This window comes from Pteropus medius, unplaced genomic scaffold (genome assembly GCF_902729225.1).
Source record: "Pteropus medius unplaced genomic scaffold, Ma_sr-lr_union100, whole genome shotgun sequence".
Classification (NCBI taxonomy): domain Eukaryota; kingdom Metazoa; phylum Chordata; class Mammalia; order Chiroptera; family Pteropodidae; genus Pteropus; species Pteropus medius.
The window spans coordinates 14230577-14245900 of NW_024342471.1; the positions used below are offsets into that span (position 1 = coordinate 14230577).

At 42.7% G+C, this 15324-nt stretch overlaps 1 protein-coding gene across 2 annotated transcripts in view; it reads right to left on the reverse strand.

Annotated features, from left to right (window-relative positions):
* Positions 1 to 15324, reverse strand: part of PTPRT (protein tyrosine phosphatase receptor type T) — a 937324-nt gene that overhangs the window by 469160 nt on the left and 452840 nt on the right. The window lies entirely within an intron of this gene.

The following is a 15324-nucleotide window of genomic DNA, read 5'->3' on the forward strand; positions in this document are numbered from 1 at the left end:
TATTTTCTAAGCCAAACATCCAAAAAAATCACAATGGTTTAAAAATTAAAGAACGTTTGCACATTTTGGGAATCATCTAGCTTAAGGAAAAAAATAAGTTCTGGAAAGTTGGAGCTGTCTTGGAAATTTGGGGTCATATGGTCACTGCATTTTCAAGTCACACAGGTGGTTTCTTCATTTTTAAATAATTCTCTTCACCTTCAGCCTCGGGTGAGAAGCCCCTGCTCTGTGTTCCCTTTGAATTTGCACACACCTCCATCCTAGTGCTCACCATTCTCTGTATCTTTTTCATCTTTTTTTTGTGTGTCTGAATGATGAATATGCTGCTTGAGCCAAAGTCATGGATGACCTGAGACATCTATGAGATTCTCTGAGGTTAAGCCTCAAATTTCAATATAGTTTTATTCATGCTAAGACTATCATAAAGCTCTGGATCCACTTTTATAGTGTTTATTCATATATTTATCATAAAAAGCAGCACTCATGCTGTAGATAGACTCAGTTTTCTCATTTAAATAGACCATGTGTTTCTGAATTAAGAATTAGATAGTAGTGTAAGGCAAGGGGTCTTTTATCTACATTGGGGTCCACATCTGTTCAGATTTCAATAAAATAATTCCATCCCTTATCATTGGAAAAAAAGCTCCAATTTTCAGGACTACTTTTAGTGATGTGGGGCAATTTTATTTGTTTTCTGTGTTTTGCCTTTTTAGTTTTTAAATTGTCTTCCCTAACATGTTAGTTGCAAGCTGAGACAGTCTATTTCAGAGAGAGAAAAAATTAAAGTCAGAAGTTCCAGCCTGAGCTTCTTTGGTTTGTTTTCAAGGGCAATTAATAATGAATGGGGGACATTTTGTCATTTGCTCAAATATTGTTAAGATTTGTCTTTTCTTGGGCACATGTACATTGTATGAGCAAAGTAATATCCACCCAGACTGCCTGAGGGGACCACAAGAGAACAGGTCAGTCATTTGCAGAAACAGATATAAAAACCCTAAGAGCCATCATAGGCCCTAATGTGGACATCAGCAAGACACCCAGCATGGAGAAGAAAGGCAGATGGGAGTGCAGTGGGGCCAGAATGCAGAGAACTCCAGACCTGGGATTTTAATAATCTTCTGAATTCATGGAGAGAAGTTATGTGGGAGCCGAGGGAGGGTGGATAGCTCTAACGCTTACAGAAAATAGTTCCTGGGTGGGATAGGGAAGGTGACAGTAAGAAAAGGACTAACCACTTTTTTAAATTGCGGTGGCACAGCCTCTGTAGCTTACCTGTCTAGCACTGTTGCTCTGCTCCATGTGATAAGACATGAGTCACATGCTTAATTAGCTCCATTAAGCCTATCATACCTATAGCTAAGGAGAACTCTCTCCCAGAAAATGGAAAATTATTGTTCTATGTACTCAGTTTCAATATGGCTGCTCCCTCCCTCTTTTTCTTTCTTCCTTTCTGTCTCCCTTTCCATTCTTTCCATCCATCCATCCATCCATCCATCCATCCATCATCCATCCATCATCTGTCCATCCAAAGATATGTTGAACATCTATTTTGTGCTAGGTCCTATTTTAAGCACTTAGTATATATTATCTCATCAAATTTTAACAACACTCTAGAAGTCATCTCTTCAAGTCATTATCAACACAAAAGTTTAAGAAGTTGAGTATCTTACCCAAGAGTCAGCAAATATGGCCCACAGGCAGAATCCAACCTATTTTTATAAATAAAGTTTAACTGGAACACAACCATCCCCACTGTTTCCTTGTGCTACAATTTTAGCAGAGTTGAGCACAATTACAATAGAGACCACAAAGCCTAAAATATTTACTATCTGGCCCTTTACGGAAAAGTTTGTTAGTCCCATGATCTTGCCCCCATAACACTTAGCAAGAAGGTAAAGAGTTAAAGATTCAAACTCAGATCCATCTGCCCCAAAAGGCCATATTCTTCAATGCTGTACCGCGCAATAGAAGTATCTGAGCATGGTCTGCATGACTCCCAAACACCTAGAATGAGCTGGCCAGGCTAGACTTACGGTCATGAGATCATAAGCGACATATATTATTTAGTAAGTTCCCAACCACTGTCGTGGACCCTTTTCATTGGTGAGAAAAGCCACTGAAAACTTTTTTTTTCCTGGTGAAATAATTATAGAGATAAGTGTTGATGCATGTTTTGACTTTGCTGCAAAAGTAGTTCTGTCTTCTCTAGTTTAAGTAATTACATTTGTTTCTAAATAAAGCAAATAGGACTACAATTGTCAAAGAATGCATAGATCAATTCACTGCATTTAAGGTGTGCTAGGTAGAATAGAAGTTAACTTAGAAGTTATGACATTCTAAGGAGAGATATTACAAAGTATCTCATCACACCCAAGTCGGGGAGTGCTATTGAGCACCCTGTAAGCCAGAAGGAAGTAGGGGAAGATGTGGCTGCATGTAAATGGAAATTTCCACATGATGAAATCGAGTTTCAAACAGCTTTTGCTGTTTTGATGCCCTAATAACTGCCTATTTTAAAGTGTTTTCTAATATTGTCTGGTGTAGTGGATATGTTCTGGGTGTTCCTTGCGCAGAGTTTGATTTTTCTGGGGCTCTGGGATGTTGCACTTGGTATTCTGAGTGCAAAAATACCCCTCGCACAAAGCAAGCAGCTTAAGAAGCAAACGGTGACTTAAGGTTGACACGTTAGCTCTAAAGAACAGGGAGAGGCTAGAATCCAGCACTGGGAAGGAGTGGTGGTAAGAGAGCTGGCCTGGCCATGGACCAAGGATCAAAGGACATAGGGAACCAGGTGTGATTCACTATGTTGCTGAGTATCTGCGCTACTGGGCGGGGGGATGGAGATGTTCTCGGCATTGGGTTCCACAGCTCAGATTTCCATCTGTAATAGGCATAATAATGCCCCCCTCCCCGATATCCACATCCTAATCCCCAGAACCTGTGAATATGTTATCTTACATAGCAAAAACAAATGAAAAACTTTGCAGACATGATCAGGAGAGATGGAGAGATTATCCTCAACTAGCTGGATGGGCCCAGTGTAATCATAAGGGTCCTTATCATTGAAAGCAGGAAGCAGGAGAGTTAGAATCTGAGAGAGCTTTGCAGATGTTCTACTGCTGGCTTTGAAGATGGAGGAAAGGGCCATGAGCAAAGGCATGTGGGTGGCCTCTAGAAACAGCAGGAGAATGAATTCTCTCCCAGAACCTCTAGAGAGAGAGATCAGCCTGGTCAATGCCTCAATTTTAGCCTAATGAAACACATTTCAGACTTCTAACCTCCAAAACATCAGAGGATAATCAATTTGTAACCACAAAGTAATAAATGTGTATTGTTTGAAGCCACTAAGTTTGTGGTAATTTGTTATAGCAGCAATAAGAAACTAATACATCGCCCAAGACTGGGGGTGAGAATTAGGGATGACTCCAGGTCACCATCAAGCACCTGAATGGGTTCCAGGCTACCACACTAATAAATCTTCACTAACTGTCTGCTCTGGTGTTGTGTGCTTTAGATTGTAAAGACAACTTGAAAATTTCCTTAGTTTTCAAATCTTCATTCATTCAATGAGCTTTAATTTGAAAACCTAGATTATTTACTCACAAATTTTTATGTAAATGTCTGCATACAGAGAAAGAGACAAATACTTGTTGGGCAGGTGGCATGAAAATGAAGGGTGTGAGAGATTGGGAGGCACTTGCCATGCGGGTCTGAGTGAATTCACAACACGGCAGCTATCAGGAGTGTTGTTCGTGGATTAATGATCTCAGAACCATGGTCTCAGGTGTAATGATCTCAGGACCATGGAAAGAGCCACGTGTGGAGTCCAACACCGCAGATACTGTGAGTGGCTGAAGTTCGGCCTATCACGGTGAATGGCGCCATGGTAGTAATATTGTCCCCTGGGCCTCCTGAACTTGGTCATGATGGAGTGATGAGTCTCTCACCCAGAACACGAAAAACTCTTAGTATGAATGAATGGGTGATAATAAACTTGGAAAGTTACACTTAGAACTATATTAAAAATATATAGATGTATGTGTCCCCAGATGAGAGAAGATAAGTATGTAAATAAAATTTGAAATAACCACTTTATAGTGTAGAGAATTTCAGTTTCAAGAAATACTTTAAATTACATGTCATGGTTAATTTTATTCCTGAAATCTATTAACAAAAGGGTAAAATTATGAAAAATGGATGTATTTTAGGCTGAAATTCATGAACAAGGAATTGAAAAATATGATAGGCAACAATGTACTGCATTTCAACACTTTAGAGGCTTTGATATCCATATTTTCCTCTGATGTGCAATTATAGGAACTTATAATCCTTGAAAAATTGTTATTATTTTTGTTGTAAGAATTGCTTGCAATAAGAATAACAGATATGTTTAGAAATGTGCCTGGATGATTACATTTGAACAAACATCACAATAATAATTCTTATTTTTGGAAATGCTAAGATTCTGAAGTTACACATCACATTAATAACTTCTCTAGAAGTCTTGGGTTTTTGTTTTTTGTTTTAAGACCGGATAAAAATCCAACTTTCAGAAATGAATACTGAATTCTAGATCTAGCTGTTAGAACAAGATCGAAATGGACCTCGAAACACCTGCTGAATAATACCTGTGAATTCTCAGCTGGGATCATCGCCAAGGAGTCGGCAGGCTGAGTATCTACACAGAATTCTTAAGGACTTGTATACAACCCGGTTATATACTACTCGTAAAAAATAATTATTAACTACTAGACTGTGAGGCTTCTTCCTTTGGCTTTTAACGAAAGTCCTTGAGTTAATGTTGACTATGTCTCTAAAACAATTGGTACTTGTGAAAAAAATAGAGTTGAGTGACAATTTGAATAATTTTAGGCCACGTTAACTCCGTACTTGGTTACCCTTATATATGCAACCAAGAAATCCTGGGGAAAGGTTGTGGGTCTTCACGTCATTGTGGCCACAGAGAAGTTGCCTAAGCCCTGGCATTCTTTTATAACTTCAAAGGAGGGCAAAAGTCTCAGGTGAGTTAGGACTGAGCCATAATTAATATGATTTAGATTTAGTATCATGAAACAATTCATACGAGTTATATGTAAATTATATAACATTTATGCTGTGTTGTAAACTGCTCTTTCTGTTACCCTTCAAAAAGATGGAGAGAAACATCCTACAGAAAAAAAAATTACCAACATGGGGTACACCTGGTAAAACTATTTACGTGAGAAGCAACCGTTTAGTGAAGAAAGGGATGTAACCACCACTGGCTTTAAGAAGGCACAGGTAGGATTTTTAAGTGGAGATTAATGAAGGGAATTGTGGTGGGTGCGAGTCCTAGCACCCATCCCAGCATGTGCAGATCTGATGGCCTGTGAAAATGTCATTGTGGGGACTCTCTTACATTCTTTCAGGAACCTAACAGTATTGACATGCAGGATGAAAAGTAATGCTTTAATCGGCAGGGAAGATGGTAGCTCTGACTTGGGAAGGATAAAACGGAGAACAACTAGCTGTAGTCTGGGTCTCAAACTGTAGCATGCATCAGCATCACCTGGAGGGTGATTTAAAGCACAGATTGCTGGATTTTACCAGAGAGCTTCAGAGCAGTAAGTTTAGGGTAGGGCCTAAGATTTGCATTCCCAGCAAGTTCCCAGGTGATGCTGAGGTCTACATTTTGGAATTCACTGGTCTAGGTGCTCCACTCAGAAGCCAGAGTGATCCACCCCCACTCTCTTCTCGCTGGGCTTAACATCCAAAGTCCTAACATTGGCCTGCAAGGCTCTCCACGACCTAGGTCCTGGCTCACTGTCCTCTTGATGTTCCTTAAACATGCCAAGCTCGTTCTCACTTCACATCCTTTGCAATTACTGTCCCCTTAACTCAAAATGCTCCTCCCACACATCTTCAATTGACTTGCTACCTCCCTGCATTAGTTCTCTATTCAGAGAGGTCTTCCATAACCATCTTATTTTAAATTGTCCCTTCTCCATCCACAGTCCCCTCCTCCTCACTTTCTATCCCCTTCCGTGGTTTCATATTTTCACATCGCGTTCATCTGGAAAAACAATATTTATTTTTTAATAGTCTGTCTCCTCTAAAAACATGGACTTTGGTTCATTGCTATAGTCTCAGTACAAAGGCAAGAAGCTGATACATAATAGGCATTCAGAGCATATTTGTTAAATGAAAGGATGAATGATTGATTGAGAAAATAAACTGAAAAAAGAACAACTGCAAATAAGCCAGCCTCCAAGCTGAAAAAGCCAATGAGGTAAACGTATAAGGTTATAAAGCCAAACCTGGGTCCAGGAAAACAATCTATAAACAAAAGCATGCAGTGCATAACAGAAGTTGTTAGGCAGAAAGTGAGCTGAACTGTATTCACTCACAAGAATCAACCGTACACATTTCTTCCTAAACTCACATTCAGTGACTTTACTCTGATAGCTTAAAATCAGCCACATTATGAATATTTACACTAAAGAAATTGCTAAACACTACAAATAAAGGCTTCTTTTTGTCAGAGAACCTGTTTATCAGCACGGCACTGGTCCATAGAGGAATACATTCCAGTATTCGAGTTGATAGCCAAGCCATGGACCTGTCATCAGATGAGCTGGTTACCAATTGAAGGAGGAAAAATCAGACATATGGGTAGAACAAATTAGAACAGACAGGAGACTCCATCCAAATCTGCTCTGGGATGTCCATCCATTAACGCTGAACATCTACTCGGCATGAGCGACTCAAACCTAAAGCAGATAGACATGGGACATGTGCTTTTTTTGCGTGATCGCCACACTTCCTTCTGCTCCATATGCACTGTGAGGAAACTGATCCCATTCCTGGTCTAGGGGTGGAATAGAAGACTCAGGGTCATGCTAATCAAACCTAAAGGCAGACTCGCTGATGGGTTTTCGGTTACATAAGTTAATAAATCTTTCTTTCTATTACTTATAAGTGATTTTTTTATTATTTATTATTATTTATGCCTACGGCATCTGGTCTTCCTACGTGGTCTCCCATCCAAGTACTAACCAGGCTCGATCCTGCTTAGCTTCCGAGATCAGTTATCGGGCTTGGTGGCATGTTCAGAGTGGCATGGCCGTAGAGCATAGACTGTGGCTCCACTGGGGTCTGAACCCAGGACTTCCTGTGTGTAAAGCAGACATGCTAACCGCTACACTATGGAACCACATCCTTTAAGTGATTTTTTTAAGACAAGGTACAAAACAGTACAAGCCCAAGTGCAAATACAAGTAAATAAAACATACATACCCAAGGCCACAAGTGACAGAATGGAATAAGTACCAGTCAAAATTACTTTACTGTGGGTAGTTATAGGGTATATTCTTTTTCTAAACACCCTTTGCTTAAATTTTAGACACACTTTCTTATTAATTAAAAAAATCCATACTATATAGATTAGATTTAAGTTTTTTACTCTGTTTATAAACCATTTTCTCATACACCAGAAAGATGACATGTAAGAAATACCCACAAATTATTCAGGAATTAAAATGGCAGAACTGACTTAAATACCACACATTTAAAGAAAGGCCAGGAAAAAAAAGAAAAAAAAAAAAACACTCTAGTAGCAAAGATGGCCATAGAAGCTTAATTATAAGGTTTCAGATAGATTTTAATAACTCAAACATGGAAATGTGAAATTACCTTCTCAATTGTTTCTTTCAGCCATTAATGTCTTCAACAGGAGGACAAGTTGACCTTTAAGTCTGAACCAGTACAGAAAAATGCCCAAATTCTCATTTGACTTCTATAAAGAACCAGTGTTTGGTCACATAGTAACTCTATCTTCTATACCAGCCCGACAATGGCATTTACACTTTTAAAACAAACCAAGAAATAATAGAACAAGGAATAGGTAGTCACTGGTTGAACTGTGAGTTTAGGCCTCTGTTTCATTTTACCACCAGTTTTGGAGAAGCGGGCACTTCCTTAGCCTCAGTTTCCCTGGTGGCAAAACAAGAAATTAAAATCTGCACTAGGATCCCGGGCCTCAGAGGTCCTGCCTGCTGACGGCCTTCACATGCAGCCCCTGTTCTTGCCCTCAACCAGCTCTCTCTATAATCCCCTGAGCATCCCAAAGGCCTCAGCTCTAATGAAGCATCTGCATTTTACTAAGCATTTTGCAGAGAACATGGAAGAGTGGGGGCCCTTCTGGCCAGGCCGGGGACCGTGAACCGAGGGCTGCCTGCTCTCCTCTCTGAGCATGTGGCTCCAGCTCATCCTTTGACAAGGTGCTCTGGGGCTGGGCAATACACTCAGAAAAGGAAGCCTTCTACCGACACAAGGTCCACAGATGAAGGGGCAGAGTGGTGGAGAGTGGTGAGTGTCCTTCACAAGGCAGTGCTCTGAAAAACCTGGCTGTGTGAGGTGCCTGAGGAGGCCCACAGAACCAGCTGGGGTCCCGATTCTGCAGTCCCGCCACCTCTCAGTAAAGTTCCAACAATCTACTACTAAAGCCTCAACTGGCTGAGCAGGTTAAAAATATTTACAGCCATATTCACATCCAGACCTCATCATCTCTATCATCTAGGCCTTTGTGACAGCCTCTTCTTGGGTCCTGCAGCCTTTCTAATCTGCCCTCTACCTTAGACCAGAGAATCTTCCCCAAATGCATGTTGGAACATGTCACTCTCTGCTTAAAATCCTGCCATGTGTCCCTGAGGTGAAACACCTGACTACAGCACTCAAATCTCCCAGCAATTCGTCAGCACTTTCTCTAAGATTGAGGGCACTGATCCAGATGTCCCCAGAGGAGAGCACAGGTGTTCCCTTTGTCCATATTCGTGCTCCTCTCTCTGGTTTAGACCAGACTCCTTAAACCAGGTCAGACTCTCACCTAGGTTGGGTGTATCTGGGTACAGGTACGGGGACAGGGGCTGTGGGATGGGTGGAGACTAAGCTGCCTTGCATGGAGAAATTCTCTGGCTATAAGACCCCTGAATCCAGAGACTCAGCAAGGTGGTCTTCAGTGTACCCCTGAGCCTGGTCCAGAGAGCAGTCAGGGCTAAGAGGCCGGCTAAATAGGGAGCTCCAGCTGCATACGCATTAAAATAAAGACCTAGAATAATGATTACTAGTTCATTTACATTGCCTTAATCACAGCACTTAGTCCTTAATCAATAACGTACATCCCTATGTGCTTCACAGATTACTAAGTATGAGCTCATCCATTATCTCATTTGAGGTATAGCAAAAGCCTTGCCATCACTCCCATTACACAGAGGAAGAACCCAGAGAAGTTCAGAATCTTGCTAGGTCAATCAGAAGTAAGATCCAAGGCTCATGCAGTGTTTCCTCATGTTGTCACCCTAAGTTAAGTCTGTAACTTATCCTTGAACATATAAATTGTCGAGCAGAGTCTATTGCACTGTAGAAATTGGCAGCAAATCCCTGAAAAAGTTCATAACTGGAGAACACCAGTAGTAATCAAAACAGTATGGTATTGGCATAAAAGCAGACATATAGATCAATGAAACAGAAATAAAGAGCCTAGAAATAAACCCGTGCCTGTATGGCCAATTAATTCATGACAAAGCAGGAAAGAATGTATAATGGGGAAAGGGCAGTCTCTTCAATAAATGATGTTGGGAAAACTGAACAGCCACATGTAAAAGAATTAAACTAGATCACTATTTTACACCATACACAAAAAGTAACTCAAAGTATATTAAAGATTGAAATGTAAGACCTGAAAACATAAAACTCATAGAATAAAACATAGGCGGTAAGCTCTTTGACGTCAGTTTTGGTGATGACTTTTGGATCTGACTCAAAAAGCAAAGGCAACAAAAGCAAAAATAAACAAAGGAGGCTACATCGAGCTAAAAAGTTTCTGCATGGCAAAGGAAAACATCAACAAAATGAGAACTACCAGTAAATTAAGACAGGTGAGTATGACAGACACTGCTGGGACCTACCCACAGCCCCGAGGTCACAGGCAGCCTGGAGGTCTCAGTCTGACGGGGAAGGGAATACGCTGGACCCTGGGCTGTGTGAAAGTGTTGGGAAGTTGACTCTCCAGGAGCAACCCTCACCCAAGGTGGAATGGGGCTAGCTGGATAAATATCTACCTTTCTAAGCTGTGTGTCCAGCAGGGCCTCCAATAGGGGATAAACCTCAGCTGGCCACAGGGTTAACCCACTCTATAACCCACCCATTAAACACCCTTATTGCATGTACTCCCTTCCTTCTCTTCTTCCCCATGCTTTCTGAGATCACCTCCCAAGAAAAGCACCTGCACCCCAATCAAGATCTGTTTTTAAGGGAATCTAAATAAGACATGGAGGAATGGGCTTCTTATTAAGGAGGAAATCTGGGCTGAAAAATACCCAAGTAGAGGCAGCCAGTGCAAAGGTCAATGGGGTCTCCAGGAGTAGAACAAATCTACCTGGCAGAAAAAAGTACATAACTGCCACTTGGTGACGTCATAGTATATTTCAGCTAAAGTGTGTGTGTGTGTGTGTGTGTGTGTGTGTGTGTGTGTGTGTGTGTGTGTGTGTGTGTGTAAAAGGCGGAAGGAAGGAGGAAGAGGGAATATCTTGGAGGTAACTGGTAACTAAGTGAACAAAATTATAGTGATGAAAATTAGTGAATTTTATAGTAATGCAGTAAAGATGCTTGCATTACATTCTCCATAGGGCTATTCTGAGAACTAAATTAATAGAATCCATGTGAAACACCTAACACTGTGCCTGGCACACAGCAAACACATAATAAAAAGCATTAATTACTGTACTATGCCTCCTAGATTCTCCTTACCTGGCTGCCACGCCATCCCTTGTGGCCATGAAGGCAGGTGCCTGAGAGATCACAGCACCCCACCATCATGCTGAACCCAATCTGGGGAATGCCCCGAGCTGGTGGAGTTGCCTTGCCCAGGAAGTACCATCCTTCCCCCAGGGGGCCCACACCAATAGCAGACTGGCACAGAACATGTAAGGCTGGCCCCTTGTGGGTGTTGTGGAGGGGACGACACTGCAGTTGGCTTTAAGGCTCAGGAGCCAAGTCCAGCTTGCCTCTAGTTTTTGTATACCGTTACTGGCACACAGCCACAGCTGTTCCTTTAGGGGTTGTCTAAGGCTGTTTTTCTGCTACAACCACGGCTGAGTAATTGCCACACAGGCCACCTAAAGTATTAACTTACTGGGCCTTGACAGAAGAAGTTTGCCGACCCCAGCTCTAGAGCTGCACCGCCCAATATGGTGACCATCAGTCGTGTGTGGATAGTTAAATATGAATTAATTAAAATTAAATAAATTGAATATTTCAGTTCCTCAGCCACGCCAACCACATTTTAAGTGCTCAGGAGCTGCAGCGGCTGGTGGCTCTGCTGTGGGACAGCACAGATACAGAACGTTTTCATCTCCTCAGAAAGGTCTTCCAGACGGCACTGCTCTAGAGCCGTTAGTCTGTGGATCGGATCGAGGACAGATGTTACCTCGTCACATTCTTACTCTACGCCCTCTGCTTCCAAGCCCTCGTCCCTCGGTCCCTTACAGGTTCCTCCCTCAGTCAATCACACGTGCCTGTGCCCCTATTTCAGGGTCTGCTTCTGGGGAACCCAACCCGAGGCAGTTATTTGTATCTTTGTATTGCACCCACAGGTCCAAGGCTGTGAGCTAATAAGTCACAGAGGAGAATGTCGGGTTCTCCCTTTGATCTCCAGTCCCCAAAACAATGCGTATCACAGAGCAGTCATTCAAGAAATATGGAAAGAAAGAAAAAAAAGGAAGGAAGGAAGGAAGGAAGGGGAAGAAGGAAGGAAGGAAGGAAGGAAGGAAGGAAGGAAGGAAGGAAAAGGATGGATCAGGGGAGGTAGATAAAGATAAAGGGGGTCAAATATAAGGTGATGGAAAAAAACTTAACTTTGGGTGGTGAATAGACAATGCAGTATACATATGATGTATTATTAAACTGTACACTTGAAACCTACATAATTTTATTAACCAATGTCACCTTAATAAATTGAATTTAAAAAAAAGAATCAGGTAAATAAATGGCCCCTTCCCATGCTATAATCCCAGTTCCCAGCCAAAAGCTCAGAGCTTCTCTTGACCTGTCTCTAGTGCAGAATTCAGGCTCAATTTCTCAACCATTCAGCTTTGCCCAGAAGTCCAGCTGCGACAGCTAATAGATGAAACCATTCAATTTGCAAGTTCCCCTGAGTTTGGGCTGTAGAATAAGCCAGATCTCCAGGATGCTCCACACCTGGATCTTGGCACTCTGGCCCATGACCCCACCTCTGCACGCTCCACACTTTCACATTCCACCCTCGGCGCCTCTGAGAGGCAGGCGCGGGAGACGTGAGGATGGAGGATGTGAACCCGCTAACAAGGACGACGTCCGCGAGGCTGGTCGATGCTCATTAAACGAAGGCCCTTGTGGCCAGTTCCTCTCAGATTTCAGGATCAGAGAAAAAAAAAAGACTTCTGCTTTCATCATAAGATGCTACAAATCACATCTGAAGTGGTCAGAGTAAAAAGACATCTTTAAGTAATAACAAAGGTAGGAATTTCTCCTCTGAGATAAGCTTCCCAGGGAATTTCTAGCCCCACTCAACATGGCAGCCAGCAACGCTTGGGGGCAGCAGCTTGAACTTGACCCTTCAGCGGTGCTTTCCTCGGAGTCTAGCTGAGAAAACGCTCCTCCCAGATGCTCTGGGGAAGGGGGTCACCCTCAGGTTGTCTGGGGTTTTTACAATGCTCTTCCAAAGCCCCTGGGCCTGACCCAAAGATCGGGGGCGTGCTGTTTAACTTGCTGGTTTGTAGATATCCATATGTCCCCAGATGCATCCAGGGACAAGATGGCGCAGTAAGAGGTCAACTGGTGGGTCTTTCATGAATGTACTTCATTAATAGAAAAGGGGGTGTTGAAGTGGTTTGTCCTTGTCCCACCCCACATTTTCGGCTCTCCAAGATTCGTTTTGTTCATCCAGTCGACCAAGCCTAGCAGAGAGAGAAGCCCTCACAGGACTACTACATCAGCCTTGGTCATCTTTTTTTTTTTTTGTCTCTTATTAAAGTGTTCGTTTAATCACTATACCTATGATAGCGAGGCAGTCTCTAAGGTGAAGAGGAGAAATAACAGGTTCTGTCGTTAGGTGAGAACCTGCCCACGTGTAGGGTCACCCTGTGTACCTGAGGGGGTGCTGAAAGGTAGCCCAAGAAGGTCGCTGCAGCCACAGTCCCACCTCCTGTGCTGCGGACCCTTGAGTGTCTAGGGCCAGGCATCCTGGAACTTCAGGGCATACCGTTCACTATGTAAGTGGTGGCCCCCGGAATGGGGCAAGGCCATAGCCCTACAAGTGGGCACGTGTCTCGCTGGCCATGCAGAGCACTCATCTCTCTCTGTTTACTCGTAACGGGGCATTTTGGCTTTAGAATCACTCACTTTCTATACACACCATGTTTTGCTGTCTCAGTTTGTTTAGGCTGCTATAACAAAATACCCCAGACTGGTGGCTTATAAACAGCTATTTCTTTCTCACAGTCTGAAGGCTGGGAGTCCAAGAACATAGTGCTGCCATGGTTCCAGCAAAGATCCTCTTCCAGGTTGCAGACTGCTGACTTCTTCCAGTCTTACACGGTGAAAGGAACAAGCAAGCTCTCTGGAGCCTCTTTCTTAAAGGCGCTCATCCCATTCTTTGGAGTCACAAAGATATAAGTACTGGTTAAGGTAATAACTCCCTAGTCTCTTGGGATTATGTGAAGGTCTTTGAAGAGCCAGTAGGTTCAAGCTTTATTTACTGCAAAAGTGCTTGCTTCTTGAGGGCAGATATATCACTCAACTTCCCTTTGAAGTTTGAAAAATACAATCCAACCACAGTTAGACAACCTCTTTGTGTTTGTATAGCACTCAAGGGTCTACAGTACAGAGCCAATCAGAGTCTTGCCCCAGCTGCTAGATACCTGCAAGCCTTCATTGCCTTAGGCACACAGCGTCTGGCAGGAGAAAGAAGAGAAGTGCAGTAAAGGGCCCTCACCAGTAGTTGCCCCCGCTTAGAAAGAGTTTTCCCAGAAGACCTGCCCACAATTCTACTTATATCTCACTCGTCAGAATGTGATCACATGGTCACACCCAGCTGCAAGGGGGGCTGGGAAATGTAGTCTTTTACCTGGTTACATCACTGCCAGAATAAAAATGATCTCAATAGGAAAGAAAGTGAAACCAAATATTGGTTAGGCAACTAGCAGTCCCTTCCACCTGGCTCATTTTTTATAGGCTGATAACGAAGGACAGAGTAATTAAGAAATGTGCCCAAGTAAATAGCAGAACCAGGACTAGGAATCCAGATTTTCCCACCCAATTCCCTGCTTACTGCCTTCCTAACGGTGTACCATCTGAACAGTTGAAGCTTTCAGAGGAATCACTGCAAGAAGCCATTAACAATGTAATATTTTCCTTTCTCTCTCTTTCTCTCTCTCCCTCTCTCTCCCTCCCTCTCCCTCTCTCCCACTCCCTCTCCCTCTCCCTCTCCGCCTCCCTCTCTCTCCAGCTCCCTCTCAAAGACACACACATGCACACACCCTCTCTATCTTCCCAGGCTCATCAAGATCATGAAAATCAGCCTCAGTTTCAAAAATAAACCCGTCGCCTCCATCAGTCATGAAAAACAATTGGTCAGTTGGCTGCAGGGGTGGGAGCTGTGTCAAATCATGGGTTGGACTAAATTGGAATTGACCAGTGGATTCATTCCAACCATCACCTTGACAGTTCCAGGCAACACGGTCACGGAGGCCAGGGTTGCTTTTATCCTCTGCTGCTTGCGTTTCTGTCTCGGCTCTGCAGCGACGACAAAGCAGAGGTCGTCTCTAATGCTGCTCTGAGATCCCTGAGAATACTTACGCAAAGATAAGGCAGAAGAGAAAAACCAATTTCCTCCCAATATTTTTAGCTTCTTAGGAAAACAACTACAGTGGAGAAAATATTCATCTCTGCCACCGTGACAAAAAATGACAAGGGTACAAAGCAAATGAGATCAGGCCTCGTGTGCAGTGAGAAAACACAATTAAGAAACCCCAGTGGCACTCTAATTCTTGAAAAAGTGGCCAGACCTCCATTTCTCTGGTGAAGCTCCACAGAGAGGGCCCAAAACAAACTAAAGGCTATTTTATTCAAATGTGTCCTTTTACACGTTCAAATAAACCTGGATGGTGTTAGATTATAAAAGATTCTACAAGAAAAAAAACATTTCGATTAAAAAAGTGGGTTTAGTATGCACGTGTGTGTGTGTGCGTATGTATGTGTGTATATATATATATATCGTTGTGTGAGAATAGGGTAAATGCCTTTACAGAG